Consider the following 17294-nt stretch of genomic DNA (forward strand, 5'->3'; position numbering starts at 1 on the left):
AAAATCCATCCCAGCAGCAGCAGCTAGTGAGAGCACTAGATGCATTTTGGTCTTTTGGGGACCTTTTTGAGGCTTTTTCACTGGTACATGCTTGCAGCCAGTCACATGCTCAGAAAAGAATTGTCATCTCCAATATAGGAAACAGAGATTAAATCATTCACTCATACTGTGAATAGTTGTTTCCTTCCCTCACTGTTTTAACTTTTATTTATTATTTTTTTTTACCAAGCTGGCATGAGTTGCATGAAGACTTATTAGAGTAGTATTTTATGACCAGATGCTCTTCCTGCTGCCAACCCTTACCTGTTTCCAAATAAGAGATTTTTGTATTCCACTGGTCTTTGAAAGGACATATCATTTATAATATGTGCTGCATATTACAAGCTACATATCTATAATAATATGTAGCTTATTTATAATAAGGAATGTAAACATGATATCACCAGTGTGCTCAAATGATGGTATGTGAAGATATAAAATAGAAACATTCACACATACACACAATGTGTGTGCAGACCTGTATTTACTCATGTATAGGTCACACTCAAGTATAAGTTGCACCCCTAATTCAGCATTAAATCTTGGTACAAAATTTTTTCTCACTTTATGGTTTTAGCTTTACTCCATATATAAGTTGCACTCCAGTTTTTTTTTTTTTAGTTACAATCAAATATAAAATAATACAACTTTTACACAGGAATATACAGTATATATATGTGTGTTGTGTGTGTATGCATTTGTTTGTATGTGTATAGTTAAGAAGTTTGCCAGTGGTTCTTCCCCATCACACACACACACATACATGAACACATCTTGTACTAAAATGTAAAAAGAGAATTTCCTCATGTAATGACAAACCTAGCATGAAAAAAAGAAAAACTCCTTCAAAATAAGTTCTTGTGCAAAGTTTCAAAATTTAGAATAGAATTTTGTTATATCATCATAACTAATGTTCCTTTTTTTTATTTGAAGTCTCAAAAAAAGAAAAAAAGAGTGAAACAAGAGGTTGCTACATAGTCAGCTGTGGGTTGCCTCTTCTACACAACGATACTATCTTGTGGATTTCTTTCTGAAAAGTGAGGCCTACAACACTTGTTCAAAGAAAATTAAAATTTCAAGTTCAGAAATCTAAACCAAAATACAAAGAATACAAAAGCCCCCAGAAATGGTAAGGATTAAAAAAATTTAAAATAATGAAAAAAGAAACAAACAAAATAACCCTCAAAATGTTTTTTTTTTATTTGAAATTGTCAAAAGAAAAGAAAAAGCAAAAGGAAATGAGAAAATTATAAATTAGAAATGATAATGTGCTCCAACCTGTTTAGTTTAATAAGGATATACATTCCATCCAGTGAGAAGCAGGATCAATATAGCTGCTATTTATCCTCTCTTTATATATTTCATTATTAAGAGAAAAAAAAAAAATACCTACAAAGAGAAAAAAAAATAATGCAAATTTAGACACTCTTATCTTAAAAATCAACAGCAACAACAATAATAATTTATCATATATTGGTTTCATATTTTATCACAAGGCCAGCAATTTCAGGTGAGTGGATTAGTCGATAATATTGATCCTAAAAGGATGAAAGGCAAAGTTGATCCTGGCAAAATTTGAAGACATGCTAACAATTCTGCCAGCTTGCTGCCTATAATAATTTATCATAGTGACAGGAAATATCTAAGGAAAAGTGTATAAACAATAACTCTACCTTGATGCAGGGATGGTCAATAATGTACCACTATTGACCCTGAATGGAAGAAAGACAAACCCAGTGTTGGTGGAGTTTGAACTAAGAATGACATAACTAATTATAGTTGCCAGGAATTTAGTCCAGTGCCTTTATCATTTCTGCCTCTCACACACCATCATCATTATCGAAAGTTTGTTTTCCATGCTGGTATGTGTTAGATGATTTGACAGATGCTAGGGATCCAGGAAACTATACCAAGTTCTAATGTCTGCTTTAGCACAGCTTCTATGGCTGGATACCCTTTCTTGTACCAACATCTTTACTGGGTGTACAGAGTGCTTTCTAAGTGGCACTAATATTAGTGGAGACATCAAATAACTCACAAGACAAGACCTCTCAACTGAGGTGATAGGGGGAATAGTATTGAGGAAGGAGGCTTAATGTCAGGGGATGAGAAGTTAAAGTATGATAGAGAGACAGGAACAGGTGTTTGGCTGTAGAGAAGATACTTGGTATCCCTAGTTGGAGAAAAAAGTAGTGGTGAAGATGAGTCAGTGCATACCCTCAAGTTACAGAAAGGTGAATATAAGAGAAGTGATAAGGGTGGGTAAAATAATCTGAAAATATGGACAATCATGAAACAGGCTATAGTTTTTACAATAAAATACTGACAACAATGAAGAGTATGATGTATGTACCTGATAGCAAAAATAAATAGATAAAATTTATTTCTTAAAAAAATAAAAAATAAATTTATTTTCAGAACCAAAATTTAATAATCAATGCTGCCGGCATAATTATAATGTGTAATAAAATCCCTAATTGTCAGCAAGCTTTTTAGTTTTTTTTTCAAATGTGGCAGGCTCTAATTTGTACCATTCTTCATGAGTTGCTGCAAAACAAAGAAATTTTGTGTTTTAAAATTATGACTTAACTCTTTTGATATTAACCTGTATGACATGGTTCCTGATTTTATAATAGAAATTTCCTGTCATAAAATGATCTAAATTAAAAACCTTCCATTAAAATTCCATGTTAGTTTACATGTTCCAAACACCAACTTAATAACGATAAAGTTATTTGGGTAAATTCTTTCTTATTTTTAAAAAAATAATTGAAACAAAGGCAGTGTAGTTCAACAGAAATATGGTAACAGAAGGATTGAAGTGATCTAAAGTAAAGCCTTCTACCAAAATTCCATGTTAATCTATGTTCCAAACACCAACTTAATGGACAGAGTTATTTGATTTAATTTTTTCATTATTTTCCAGATCAAGAGAAACAAAGTATAGTTGAAGAGAAATATGGTAGCTAAAGGTTACCAAAAATTTTCTTTATGACTCAGACATGTAGACTAAGTCAAAATATTGTTAATTTCATGATCTTGAAGAAGTACTTGTGCTAATTTGACAGAATGACTAGAAAAACGATCATCTTGATTTGTTATCAATATGGAATAACCAAGCTGATGCACAGAGGGAAAATTCTTTTATATACGTCCAACCCATGCTAGCATGGAAAGCAGACATTATGCGATGATGATGATGATATATTATATATCAATATTCTTTCTTGTAATGTCTATACAGTGACAGGTGTGGGTTTGTGGTTAAGAAGTTTGCTTCCCAACCACACAGTTTTGAGTTCAGTTCCACTTCAGTGGCACTTTGGACGGGGGAATTGATTTGGTAAATGGAAACTGAAAGAAGCCCATCATGTGTATGTGAGTGTATGCATGTTTGTGTCTTCTTGTCTTGACATTACATCATCATTTTTAACATCCACTTTTTTATGCTTATGAGGGATGGATGGATTTTGCTGAGGTAGATTATGGCCAGATGCCCTTCCTGTTGCCAATCCTCACCTGCTTCCAAGCTAGGTAATATTTTCCCATTGCCAGATATGTTTTCAAGCAGTGTCATTCATTTCCAATATTCTGCAGAAACATGTCTGGTCATGGGAAATATTACTTTGCTTGGAAGCAGGTGAGAATTGGCAGCAGGAAAAGGCATCTAACTGTAGAAAATCTGCCTCAATAAAAATCAAAAGATAGAATATTTGGGTTGGATATGGCCTGTTTAAATACTAAAAGGTTAAAAGACCAGATGAAAACAAAATGATGGTAGTGAGTTCCAGAGAGGAGCAGTTTGAGAAAAGAAACTATTAGAATAAACGGATTTGTGACTCAATAGAGAAATAATGTGCCTGAGAAAAAAAACATATGACAGGTTTAAAGGTCTTATCAGAGAGTACTAGAGCAGAAAGTTCGTCAGCGCAATGACCATGGAAATACATGTTTTAAATTAACTATTCTAGAATCTATTTTTTGGCTCTTTTATCTCTCCCAGTCCTCATTTCTTTACAGCAATCTGATAATTTTCTATAAATCATGGATCACATTTATGATATTAAAGTCAACAGCCAGAGACATTGTTACCTTAATATTCACAAAAGACAAATATGTAAACTTTAAAACTGGAACAATTTCACAAGTCCAGTTAATAATATTGTTTACTTTTCTAATGTAGTAAATTTGAAACAGCTTCCAATCTGGCTTGTCAATTGTCTCCAGAGAGAGAGTCTTTCATTGCTGCAGGCTTCATTGGTCTGTAAATATTATAAGGAAATTGTCACTTCCACACAGATCACCTTGAGTCTTCCAAATAAAATTGAGAGAGAGAGAGAGAGAGAGAGAGAGGAAAGAAAGCAAACTGTTAAGTGTGAGGTCAATGGAAGTATACTGTCCATTTCCTGGATGCAAGTATGCTGGAGAATTATTATTAAATATGCATAAATTGTTATTGAAAATGAAATCTTGCAGCTGTTTGCCTTTACAGTCTGATGAGACACCCCTCAAACTATTGGCCACCACCACCACCACCACCACCTCCACTCAACAGCACAAATTGTGATTATTGAAGTCTTTCATAATGGTATGGTTTAAGAAACTGAAACTGAAATAAATAATGTAATTGCCAATTTTTTAATACCATTTTTTGAATAGGGATGGTTTCAGTGATTGATTTATAGGATCTGATGTTGAGTGTATTGGTTATTCTGTACTCCAATAAATTACCTGTAATTGACACTAATAAGGACTTTGTTGTTAATGAGGATACTGCTGCTGCGCTGCTGCAATATTAGGCAGATTCACAAACAAGTTATTTATTTTAACACCATATATATATATATATATACATAAATAGATATACATATATATACATGCATACATACATACACATGTGGCTATGTGGTAAGAAGCTTGCTTCCCAACCACATGGTTCCAGGTTCAGTCCCACTGCATGGCACCTTGGGTAAGAGTCTTCTATTATAGTCTCAGGCTGACCAAAGCCTTGTGAGTGGATTTGGTAGACAGAAACTGAAAAGAAGCCCACTTTGTGTGTATGTATATATATATATATATATATATATATAATATATATATATATATATATATATATATATATATATATAAATATGCATATATTTATATGTGTGTCTTTGTGTCTGTGTTTGTTCCCCCCACAATTGCTTGATAACCAATGTTGGTTATAAACGATAGAATAAATACTAGGCTTACAAAGAATAAGTCCTGAGGTTGATTTCTTTGACTAAAAGGCAGTGCTTCAGCATGGCCTCAGTCAAATAACTGAAACGAACAAACAAAAAAAGAATATATATATATATATATATATAAAAAAATTCAGGGTGAGTACTTGATAATTGTAAGCACCTGTATATACCGTTTGGTGGTGTAGGTGGTGGAGTAAATTAATCAAAATAAAAACACGATGCCAAGGATTCAGCAGTACATATGTTTCGGGCCTTTATTAGATGGATTTATAACAATGCATAATGTGTGTCTATGGCCTTCTTCAGCCACGCACAATTACTACTTCAAGGACATGTATTACGTCAAAAATTCTATGTTGGGGATGCAAATCCTCTCAGTCGCATACGACATAATGCGGTACCAGCACAAAAATGAAGCGTCCATCCCGTCTTTCTCTCAATGTAGAATGAGAAAGTTTGGATGTTGAGGTAATATAGATAAATGAATAAATAAATATATAAATACACATAGCCGTGAAGGAACCTGGTAATAAAAGTTAATAGGGATAAAGATAGAGGGGCGAGAATTAAGGAGAAAAGATAAAAAAATATAAAAATATAAAAGATAAAAAAATATAAATATAGAAATATAAAATATAAAAATATAAAGAAATATAAAAAAAAGTATAAATGAATATAAAGATATAAAAAATATAAAAAAGTATCAAAAATATGAAAATATAAAAGAATATAAGGATAAGGGATATAAAGTGGTTATGAACATGGTGGTCAGGAAGATGACATATTCTGGTTGTAGAAGCCTAAGCAGTAGGTGTCATAAATCAACTGGGACGGCTGGGGACTCAGTATATTGTAGAGGGTTGTCTGGTTTGTGGTTAAACCGCTTATCTATTTCCTCGTAAATTGTCTAGTGGTCAACATGTACATACGTACACACGTATGGATACATATACACATATACACGCGTATATATACGCACGCATACACAACCACACGCATACAAGCATACATACTCGTGTAAAAATATACAGATACATACGGGGGGGGGAAGGCGCATGTAGTTGGGTACACGAACTGATGTGCATACGTACGTATGTACATACACGCACATGCACACATACAGGCACACTCGCACTTACACTCATTCACAAGACGAAGTGAATCTCTATGCATATGGGCAAAAATATGCATACACCCAAATTCACGCCCACACCCATACACATGAGGGAGTAAATCCCTATGCATATACACAAAAATATGCATATGCACAGACACAGGTATAACAAGTAGATCCATTCTCGCACACAGGCAAGATACGGAATTATAGTGGATACAAAAGGTAGACATGAAAGTAAGAAACCTGAGGGTAAGAAAGTATAACAGAATATATATATACACATATATATATACACATACACACACATATATATATATATATACATATATATACATATACACATACACACACACGTATATATATGTGTACATACATACACACACACACACATCCACATGCACACACTTATATCTGTGTGTCTATATATATGCGTATACACATACATATACATACACAGACACACACACATATATATAGATATATATAAAATATATAAAAAATATAAAAAATATAAAAAAAAAGGCATACACATATAACACACATACATATTCATACACACACACATATATATATACACATACACACACATATATATATATATAGGAAAAAAAATATATGGCAGACAAAATATATATATATGGAAAAAAAAAATATATATATAGGAAAAAGATAGATGTAGGAAAAGAAATATATAGGAAAAAAAATATATGGCAGACAAAATATATATATATATAAAATATATAAAAAATATAAAAAAAAGTATAAATGAATATAAAGATATAAAAAATATAAAAGATAAAAAAATATAAAAAAGTATCAAAAATATGAAAATATAAAAGAATATAAGGATAAGGGATATAAAGTGGTTATGAACATGGTGGTCAGGAAGATGACATATTCTGGTTGTAGAAGCCTAAGCAGTAGGTGTCATAAATCAACTGGGACGGCTGGGGACTCAGTATATTGTAGAGGGTTGTCTGGTTTGTGGTTAAACCGCTTATCTATTTCCTCGTAAATTGTCTAGTGGTCAACATGTACATACGTACACACGTATGGATACATATACACATATATATATATATAGGAAAAAGATAGATGTAGGAAAAGAAATATATAGGAAAAAAAATATATGGCAGACAAAATATATATATATGGAAAAAAAAAATATATATATAGGAAAAAAACGGGATGTGCTGGAGCCGACAAGTTGTACTTGGATGGGAGGATATTGTATGGGGGAGTTGGTATAATAGCCTAAGCTTTGTAGTATTTAAAAGTATTGGTTAGTTTGTGTATACAAGAGAGCTTAAATTCAGATCTTTTATTAATTAGATTGTGTTTCTCCTTGAATTTCAAGATATTCAGGAGTTCCACACAACATAGGCTGTTCTATTATTTAAATAAGGTGCAGCTGATCCGATGATGGACCACCTGAGTTTGAAACCTATGCTATTGTCTTTTAATTCCCAAATTTTTTTAGATAGGGAGGTGCTGCTAGCCTTGTGTCTATGCTTGAATGAGGACCGGTGGTTGTAGTATCTGGATTTCCAGGAGGTCGAGCAACCTATGTAGGTGAGTGTGTTAAACTGGGTACTCACCTCACATGAATAGATTACGTTTTTAGCCCGACATTCCCCACGTAACGGACATTCGGATGTACTTATGCAGTTGCAGGGCACTGCATTTCCCGGTCGTGTGCTATTAGTCACATATGCACACACAGATATATACAAGGTGCATCAGTTTCTTAAAGATACAACTTTCAAGAGCTCTAACTTTATTCTAACTTATTTTTTTTACCTTGCTTTTCAGATAAATAATGTCAGACATCAGGCTGACTCAGCAAATGAAAAGGCATGCTGTGATTGCTGCTTTAGAAGTGCATCATAGTGATACAGGGATACCTTGCTTTGTGAAAGTTGTACAACTATTTGTTGTCAAAGTTCAAGAGGTGCTGGAAGCTGTGGATGGGGATCCAACATCAGCAGCTAAACCCATACACAAAGCACAAAGTTTTGGTAGGCCTAAAGCTATGGAAAACAGATTCTGAAAGTGGTGCACAATGGGAATGTATCTGGAACCACATAGTTGCAAAGCAAACTTCTTAACTATACAGCTATGCCCTTGCTGCCTCTCTCTCTCTGTGAGAGTGTGATTAAGAAGTTTCCTTCCTAACTACATGACTTCGGGTTCAGTTCCACTGTGTGGGACCTAGGGCAAGTGTCATCTACTGTAGCTCTGGGTAAGCCAAAGCCATGTGAGTGGATTTAGAAGAAAGAAACTGAAAGAAAACCTCTGTGTGTGTGTGTGTGTGTGTGTGTGTGTATGCACATGTGTTTGCATTTCTTTGGTCTTGACATGCAGGAGTGTTGTAAATGAATGTCATTTATTTCCAAATATGCAGAAACATGGTTGGCCATAGAGAAATATTATCTTGCCTGGAAACAGGTGAGGTTTGGTGACAGGAATGGTATCTGGCTGTAGAAAATCTGCTTTAGCAAACTCTGACTCTTGTCAGTATGGAAAAGCAGATGCTAAAATGATGCTCATATATATATATATTATATATATATATATATAGAGAGAGAGAGAGAGAGCAAATAAGGAAGAATTTTGTTTTCTATAATCTAAATTGATAATGGTTTGCAAGAGAGGTACTTTTATCCGACAGTTAGTACAACATATTCTTGTGAATGTGTAATTACAACCTTTGTAACTGCCTACTCTAACTTCACCAGCAAATTCGTTTGCTTATTCAACTGATCTTTGAATGGCCAAATTTACAATTCCTGAAGCATCCAAACGGGTAGGAAAATATATGATCAAATCTTAATGTTGTAAAATCCAATTTGAAGTTCTTTCAGGAATGAGGAAAGGAATCTAGTGTATCAAATGTCAGGATTATGGTAAATATGATAATAGAGACCTTAATTAGAGATATGACACCTTGTGAAGCATATTCTTCATGGCCTTTTATTCTGAAGTTTAATATGGAATCACTTTCATTTTCAAGTGATCCAGGCTCTCCACGCACAAAAGCAGTTCGCTTTGCATCTTTACTATTTCTATGAATATCATAGAATATCTTTGCAAGTTCTATGAATATCTTTGTGAAATGCCATGAATGGAATATTTAATATGGAATATTGAATAAAGTTTTCTTGAGTCTTTTTACATTTAACATGGGCAGATCTGTTTTTAAAATAAATTTTAAGCTATTGCACTCTAATTTGTTAGAAGAGATTTAAAAAAAAATAATTAAAAAATTGGTAAAAGACAAAAAACAAAACAGAATTAAATTAGATTAAAAGAAAGACAATATACTGGTCGACTGTCATTTGCAAACAGTACTATCTTTGATCTTTGCACTAGGACATCACATCTCACACACACACAAAAGAAAAAAAAAAAAACCAACAATAAAATCTATCAAACAACTGAGCATTTAAAAATTTGGGTCACAGATATATATACGGGGTCATATAAGAATGATTGATAATTTCAATAAAATAAACTGAATTCAGATAATTGGGAAAAAAGCCAATAATAATGATTTTTCATGTTGGCAAAAAAACAAAAAAATTATAGCAGACAGAGGAGTATAGCTGATTAAATTTAACCAGTACATAAAAGGTGTATATTTTATATACACTAAAGTAATAAAAGGCAAACTTCAATCTAGCAGGATCTGAATATAAAAGGACATAACTAAATACAGTAATCCATTTAATCCAATGCCAGTTCTGCTATACTGCATATATATATGTGTGTGTGTGTTTGTGTACATACAGGCATAGCTGTGTAAGAAGCTTGCTTCCCAACCACATGGTTCCAGATTCAGTCCCACTGTATGGCACCTTGGGCAAGTGTCTTCTACTATAGCCTTGGGCTGATCAAAGCCTTGTGAGTGGATTTGGTAGATGGATTCTGAAAGCTTGTCGTATATATATGTTTATATTTATGTGTGTGTGTACCCCCATCACCGCTTGACAACTGGTGTTGGTGTGTTTATGTATCCATAACTTAGCAGTTCAGCAATAGAGACCAATAGAATAAGTACAAGGCTTTAAAAAAAGGTAAGTGCTGGGCTTGATTTGTTTGACTAAAACCCTTCAAGGCAATGCTTCAGCATGACCACAGTCAAATGAATGAAACAAGTAAAAGAATATAAACAGATGCATGGCTGCAGCTGAAACAAGCAAAAGAATATATATATGTATAAATATATAAATTGAAGTCTAAAGAACAAAGAAATCCAATGTAAACTAATGCAAAAATTGCCTGGAGAAGTATGCATGTCGAATTAATGGGGCCCCATAGGATCCATGGATATTACAAATAATATTTAATAATATCCTATGGATATGGTGAGGTGGTCTCATAATAATACCTACCATGTTGAAACATATATGGCAATGCATTGCTAGAAATATAAAATCACCATCTGTGAAGTATTTCACAAATGGAGATTAAATCAACTGCATGAACCCCAGTGTTCAAGGGGTAATTATTTTTTATCGAACCCCAAAAGGATGAAAGACAAAGTCAACCACAGTGGAATTTGAACTCAGAGCATGAAGATGGATGAAATGTCACTAAGCATTTCACCTGGTGTGCTAACAATTCTGCTAGCTTGTCACCTTAGGATGATCACAATAACAAATTATCATTATTATTATTTCCGAGTTCAAATTTTGCCATGGTTGACTTTGCCTTTCACCCTTCAGGGTCGATAAAATAAGTACCAGTTGCATATTGGAGTCGATGTAACCGACCATCTCCCTTCCCCAAATTTCCCTTGTGTAGAAAGGATTATTATTATTACTGAGGTGGTGAGCTGGCAGAATCGTTAACATGCCAGGCAAAATGCTTATCAGCATTTTCATCCATCTTTACATTCTGAGTTCAAATTGCATAGTTGACTTACCCTTCATCCTTTTGGGGTTGATAAATTAAGTACCAGTAATGTACTGGGGTTGATGTAATCAACTTAAGCCCTACCCACAATTTTCAGGCCTTGTACCTTTAATAGAAAAGATTATTATGATTATAGTTCTATAGAAAGGATACCAACTTCTCATCTTGGTATCATTTGTATATCATCCCACTCAACACATGTTATTCATATGTATCCAAAAACAGAAAGTTTCAAGCCACAACCGCTAAGTCTCTTTAATCAGTATTGTAGTATTAGAAATACTACAATCACCACCACTTATCAACGAATGAGTATATTTTACCACATCCTACCAATATATGAACAACACAAAGCTGAAATTCCCAAAGTTCTCTACCACAGTGGCTCCTCGTAATCTCTAATGGTATCTCATAGCAATCAATACAGACATCTGTATACTGAAAGTAGTCTATATTCACAAATGTGTGTAGGCAGCATTTTTGTTCTCCTTCCAATTTATCGTGCAAAACATTGCTAGGTTAAGTTGTCCTTATTGATAAATTTCTAGATCTTTCTGACATTGATTTCTAGTTTTTTTTTTCCTATCCATTTTTCTGAGCTGGTCTGGGATAGGTTTTGATAGAGGAATTGTTTTTTTTTTTGTTTTTTTTTTTACAGTTGAACACCCTTATTGCCACTGTCCATTTGAGTGTGAAGCAGGAATTAAACTTGTTCTCAATCAAACAAATTAAAACAGACAGTGCCTTGCATGTGGATTGATCACAGTTGATTTGAACCCAGAATCATGTGATCAATAGTCATGCAACTTATCCAGATAACCATCACTAATCAATGAAAAATAATATTTTACCAAAACTTTACATTCTAGAATCGCATTCACATTCAGTATATATGGTCAAACCCTTCGACATCCAACACCTTAAATAGAATATAACTACTACATTTTCACAGATTTCCTTCTTTATACTAAAGACCTCTACTATATATTCTTTTTCTCTTTCTTTTTTTCTTTCTCTCTCCCAACATGTTACTTTATTGAAACAAATTTATATATCAACTTGGCTATTTTTAAAGCTTCTTAGGACCATCTGAATATCAACTGATAAACTCTTGCTTTAGTTTACTCAAGAGGAAATTGGATAAGTGTTATGTCTTTGAGGGAAAATTTATTTTTTACTTCTCTTTAGTCAATGGAATAAGGACAACGCCCTGACCTTTGCAGGGCACCTTAGGCTGATGACATCTAAGTAGCTGATGTTTAGAAGAGGAAACACTTTGGCTCAGTGGTTAAGGTTCTGGGCTCACGATAATAAGGTTGCAAGTTTGGTTTCTGGATTGAGCAGCACATTATGTTTTTGAGGAAGTTATTTCATTTCATGTTGTTCCAGCTTACACAACTGAAAGTGAGTGAGTACTAGCTTAATGGCTAGTATAGTCCTCTCTCTCTTTCTCTATTTAGCTGTTATATCTTTGATGTTCTGCTGTGTGTGTGTGTTGAAATATTTTGTCTCTGTTGCAATTAATCTTGAAAGTAATGACAAATTTAGTAAAATAACTTTGTCACTATTAAGCTGGTGTTTGGAACATAAATTGATATGAAATTTTGATGGAAAGGTTTAATTTAGATCACAATACAACATCTTCATAACACTACCATTAAGGCCATAACTGTATGATATCCAGTTAAAGTCCTGACTGCATCACACCAAAGTTCAGATTATAAACATGTATCCTAGAACAGTGAAGACTATGATTCCATACCACAGATAAGATCACAAACTCAGTAGATATGGCTACAAATTTATAGCATGATTGCAGATATGGTCTTGACTCCCAAAAGAGATTACAGATAAAAGCCAGTTCTATAATTACAAATGTGGCCACACTATATATCTAACCCTGCCACATATAAAGCCAGCATTCTCCCTCTCTCTCTCTCGATATATATATATATACACACACACACAACACATAGTATCAAACCATCATTGCAGCCTCTATTATAATTATGTACTCTTACTACTACTACTAACTACTACTACTACTGTGCATACCACTAAACTGACTAATACAGATATGTGGTAATCATAGACACAAGCCATGGATAGAATGCCATGTCCAAATCATTATTATTATCATCATTCTACTGCATTTTTAGCTATGACCACCATACATTCACTGTAAGATTTTCCTCCTTGACCAGTGGGCAGCAAAGCCAATTCCTGGTTGGAACTACTGCTTTTGTAGGAGATACACACACACACACATACAGTGGATATTTCTTGTGTGTACAAATATACATATAAAAATCAATACTGGGAAATGCATGCTAGGATCTCAGCTATTGAAACAGATCTCAGGCAAGATTGTGAAATCAGGAGATTTCAAGGGGGACATGAGCTGGGTGATATAGAGAAATGCACAGATCTACAGATGTACACATGCTGCATACTTCTTCACATGCTGAACAAATGTTGTTAGTGTATATAGGAAAGGAGAGAAGGAGGAAAAGGGGAAAAAAAATCAATAACACTAATACAGGACTTTCAATAAAAGACAGCCACATATAGAGAACTGCTTACTGTTTAGCCAAAGGAGGAGGAGAGTTGTGATGATGGCAGTGGTTGTAATGGGCATAAAAATGATAATAATAAAAATGGTAAAGAGGACAGTGAAGATGACGATGATGATGAAAGACAATGGCGATAATAATTGTGGTGGCAGCAAGGGCCATAACTGTCATCGTGTTCATCACCATCCTCACTATCATCATCACAATCATTACTGTCATCATCATCAACATCCTTGCAGTCTTAACTAACAACACACTCTTGCTTGTTATTTTCCACAGATTGATGGATTGGTCATTTGAGTGTCAAACAAAATGCTTAGCGGTATTTATTCTGACTCTTAACATTTGGGGTTCAAATCTCATTGCGGTTATCTCTGCTTTTCCAACTTCCAGAGTTGATGAAAAAAACATATCAGTCAAGCACTGGGATCAATAGTATTGACTAATTTCTCCCTCCAAATTGTTGGCCCGAATGCCTAAATTAGAAACTATCATTATTATAATTATTATTATTCTTTCATTTGCACAGTGATGATCTCATCAACACAGGATTGTTTAATTGACTCTCTATCAAGTTATGCAATCTTAGACAATACTTTCCGCAAGATATCTGCTGTTCCCAAAAGTGTTGTCTTTCGCAATGTCATAAGGCCAGGACAGATTCCAGTTGTGTCAAGGTGTTTCTGAAGGTTTCTCATCACCAACCCAAGTATTCCAGTTACAACTGGTACTGATTTTGCTTTTATATTCTACATTCTATTGGCATCTGTTCTCAAGTCTGAATACTGTACAATTTTCTCTTTATCATTATTGTTGCTTGGTATTATTATTATTCTTATTCTTATTATTATTAATCATTAGCATGTCGGACAAAATGCTTAGTGGCATTTCGTCTGCATTTACGCTGAGATCAACTTTCATCTTTTTGGAGTCGATAAAATAAGTACTAGTTGAGCACGGGGAGGTGGGGAGGCGATGCAATCAACTAGTCCCTCTCTGAAATTGCTGGACCTGTGCCAAAATTTGAAACTACCACCATCACCATCAGCATCATACAACTAATTTGTAAGAAGCCAAATTAAATGGTTTATAGTATCTGTAGTTGGGTCTCTTTGAGGTCAGAGGTGAGATCGTGATTGGATTGCTACTGACTTTCATATTACTAAGTTGATAATATTAATATCATTCTTGCATAGTAGATATAATTCAATTTATAACACAACTTCCACAACCATTTCTGTGTGGCTTTGGTTTATACATTGCATGTGTAAGCATATGCATGTGTGTGTGCACTCACACTTTCTTTAAGATTTATTCAAGTTCTTCATAGAGTTCAAGATGGACGTAGGTGTACATACCCAAACTTAGTGTGAACATGTCTCTTCTGCATTTAGGTGTGTGTGTGTGTGTATGTGTGTGTGTGTCCATGATTAGTTTTTACATATGCGTTTACAAACCTGCACACAATCAAGTGTGTGCATCTATTCGTTTAAAGAATCTCAGATGAAGAATCTTTGGAATGTCATACAAATTTTCATTGTGCCACTAACAGAATGGATTTAGAAGATTTGTGCCAGTTTCTTTTACTCTTTCTTGGAAAATCCCAGCAGTTATAGGTATTTGTGCAAATTTATATATATATATATATATATATATATATTATATATATATATATATATATATGGTGCCATGTAAATGACACCCATGAATTGTAGTTGTGACCGTTCTTAGTGTCATGTAAAAGCACCCACTACACTCCTGGAGTGATTGGCATTAGAGAGGGCATTCAGCTGTAGAAACCATGCCAAGTCAGACCAGAACCTGGTACAGCTCTCCAGCTCAACAGCTCCAGTCAAACTGTCTAATCCATGTCAGCATGAAGAGTGGACGTTAAATAATGATGACGATGATGATATATATGAATGTACGTAATGAAATCTTATGTATAAATATATATCAATAAAAGACTTTTCCATCTATTTTCCCTAAGTGTAAACATAATACACTTTATTTTATTTACCTTGTCTTTGTGTTATTAATAATTTTTCCATCATATCATGTATTATAATAAACTGGTTTGTTTCAGGAATGATTATGACAGTATAAGGAAGAAGAAAGACTTTTGAAAAGTGTAAAACAGACAGCTGAAATCTGACACACTGGCAAAACGACTCATTAAAATTCATAATTCAACAAGCCATCTCATAAATGTTTCTTACTCCTAGTTTAGTCAAACACTTATTATTAATTTAACAAATATATAGCAGAATGGTTACAGCAAAAACTCTACAGCACTAAACCAGATAACTGAATTTAAACTGAAGTCTCAGGCTTCAAATTTCAAATTCTGCAAATACTGGGTTTTAATTTTCTTCTTGTAGTTATAAACAAAAATATGAATTCTTAAGACATCATCATCATCATGTTTTAACATCCACATTTCCATGCATGCATGGGTCAGATGGAATTATTGCAATATGACTTGATGCCATTCCTTTTGTAAACCTTCACCTGCAGCCAAGTAAGGTAATAATTTCCCCAATGCTCAGACATGTTTCCACAGAATACTGGAAATGAATGACACTGCTTGTATGACAGTGACACTCATTTACAACTGTCATGCAACGTCAAGACAAGGACTCACACACACATGCAGTGGATTTCTCCCAGTTTCCAACTACCAAATCAGCTCACAAAGCTTTGATCAACCTGGGGATATAGCAGAAGATACTTGCCCAAGGTGCCATGCATTGGGGTTGAACCCAGAACCATGTGGTTGGGAAGCAAACTTCTTACCATACAGCCATGCCTGTGCCTATGTATTAGGCTTCTGTGATAAAATTCTGCAAATGCTGAATTTTAATTTCTCCTGCAGGAGTAAATGAAATACAAATCAATAAGCACTAAAACTAAATTGATTCCCAGCAAAAGAAGCTTAGATTGAGGCATAGATACAGAATCTATATGCAATAAATGTAGTAAAAATAAAACTATGAACTATTAAAATCAAATTATATTTATTGAGGATTAAACGAGAATTGAATGGCAAATGTGCATTTAAAGAATGCATTAGTACAGATAGAGAAATATATAGATATGTGAGAAGTAGCTGTGTGATTTAGTAGCTTACTTTGTAACCACATGGTTTTGGGTTCAGTCCCATTGTGCAGCAACTTGGCCTAGTGTCTCCTACCGTAGCCTTAGGCTGACCAATGCCTTGTGAGTGACTGAGGAAACCTGTTGTGTGTGTATGTGCTAATGTGTGTGTTTTTGTTTCCTCCACACTGTTTATGTTTATGTGACTTAGCAGTTTCATGAAAGAAATTGATAGAATAAGTATCAAACTTAGGAAATAAGCACTGAGGATGACTTGTTTGACTAAACCTTTCAAATTAGTGCCCCAGTAAGGCCAGAGTCCAA

The 17294-nt window shown here is 34.1% G+C and overlaps 1 protein-coding gene across 3 annotated transcripts in view; it reads right to left on the minus strand.

The window, feature by feature from the left end:
- The window catches only part of LOC115224044 (mucin-5AC), a 426655-nt gene that overhangs the window by 286039 nt on the left and 123322 nt on the right, over positions 1 to 17294 (minus strand). Inside the window, exon 1 of one of the 3 annotated variants that reach the window (XM_029794846.2) lies at positions 1318 to 1428. The exons of the other annotated variants lie outside the window; for them this stretch is intronic. The gene's annotated coding sequence lies outside the window, so the exon portion shown is untranslated. Of the gene's footprint in view, positions 1 to 1317; positions 1429 to 17294 lie in introns of those variants that run through there. 3 annotated transcript variants of the gene reach the window in all.

The sequence above is a fragment of the Octopus sinensis genome, linkage group LG2 (genome assembly GCF_006345805.1).
Source record: "Octopus sinensis linkage group LG2, ASM634580v1, whole genome shotgun sequence".
Lineage (NCBI taxonomy): Eukaryota > Metazoa > Mollusca > Cephalopoda > Octopoda > Octopodidae > Octopus > Octopus sinensis.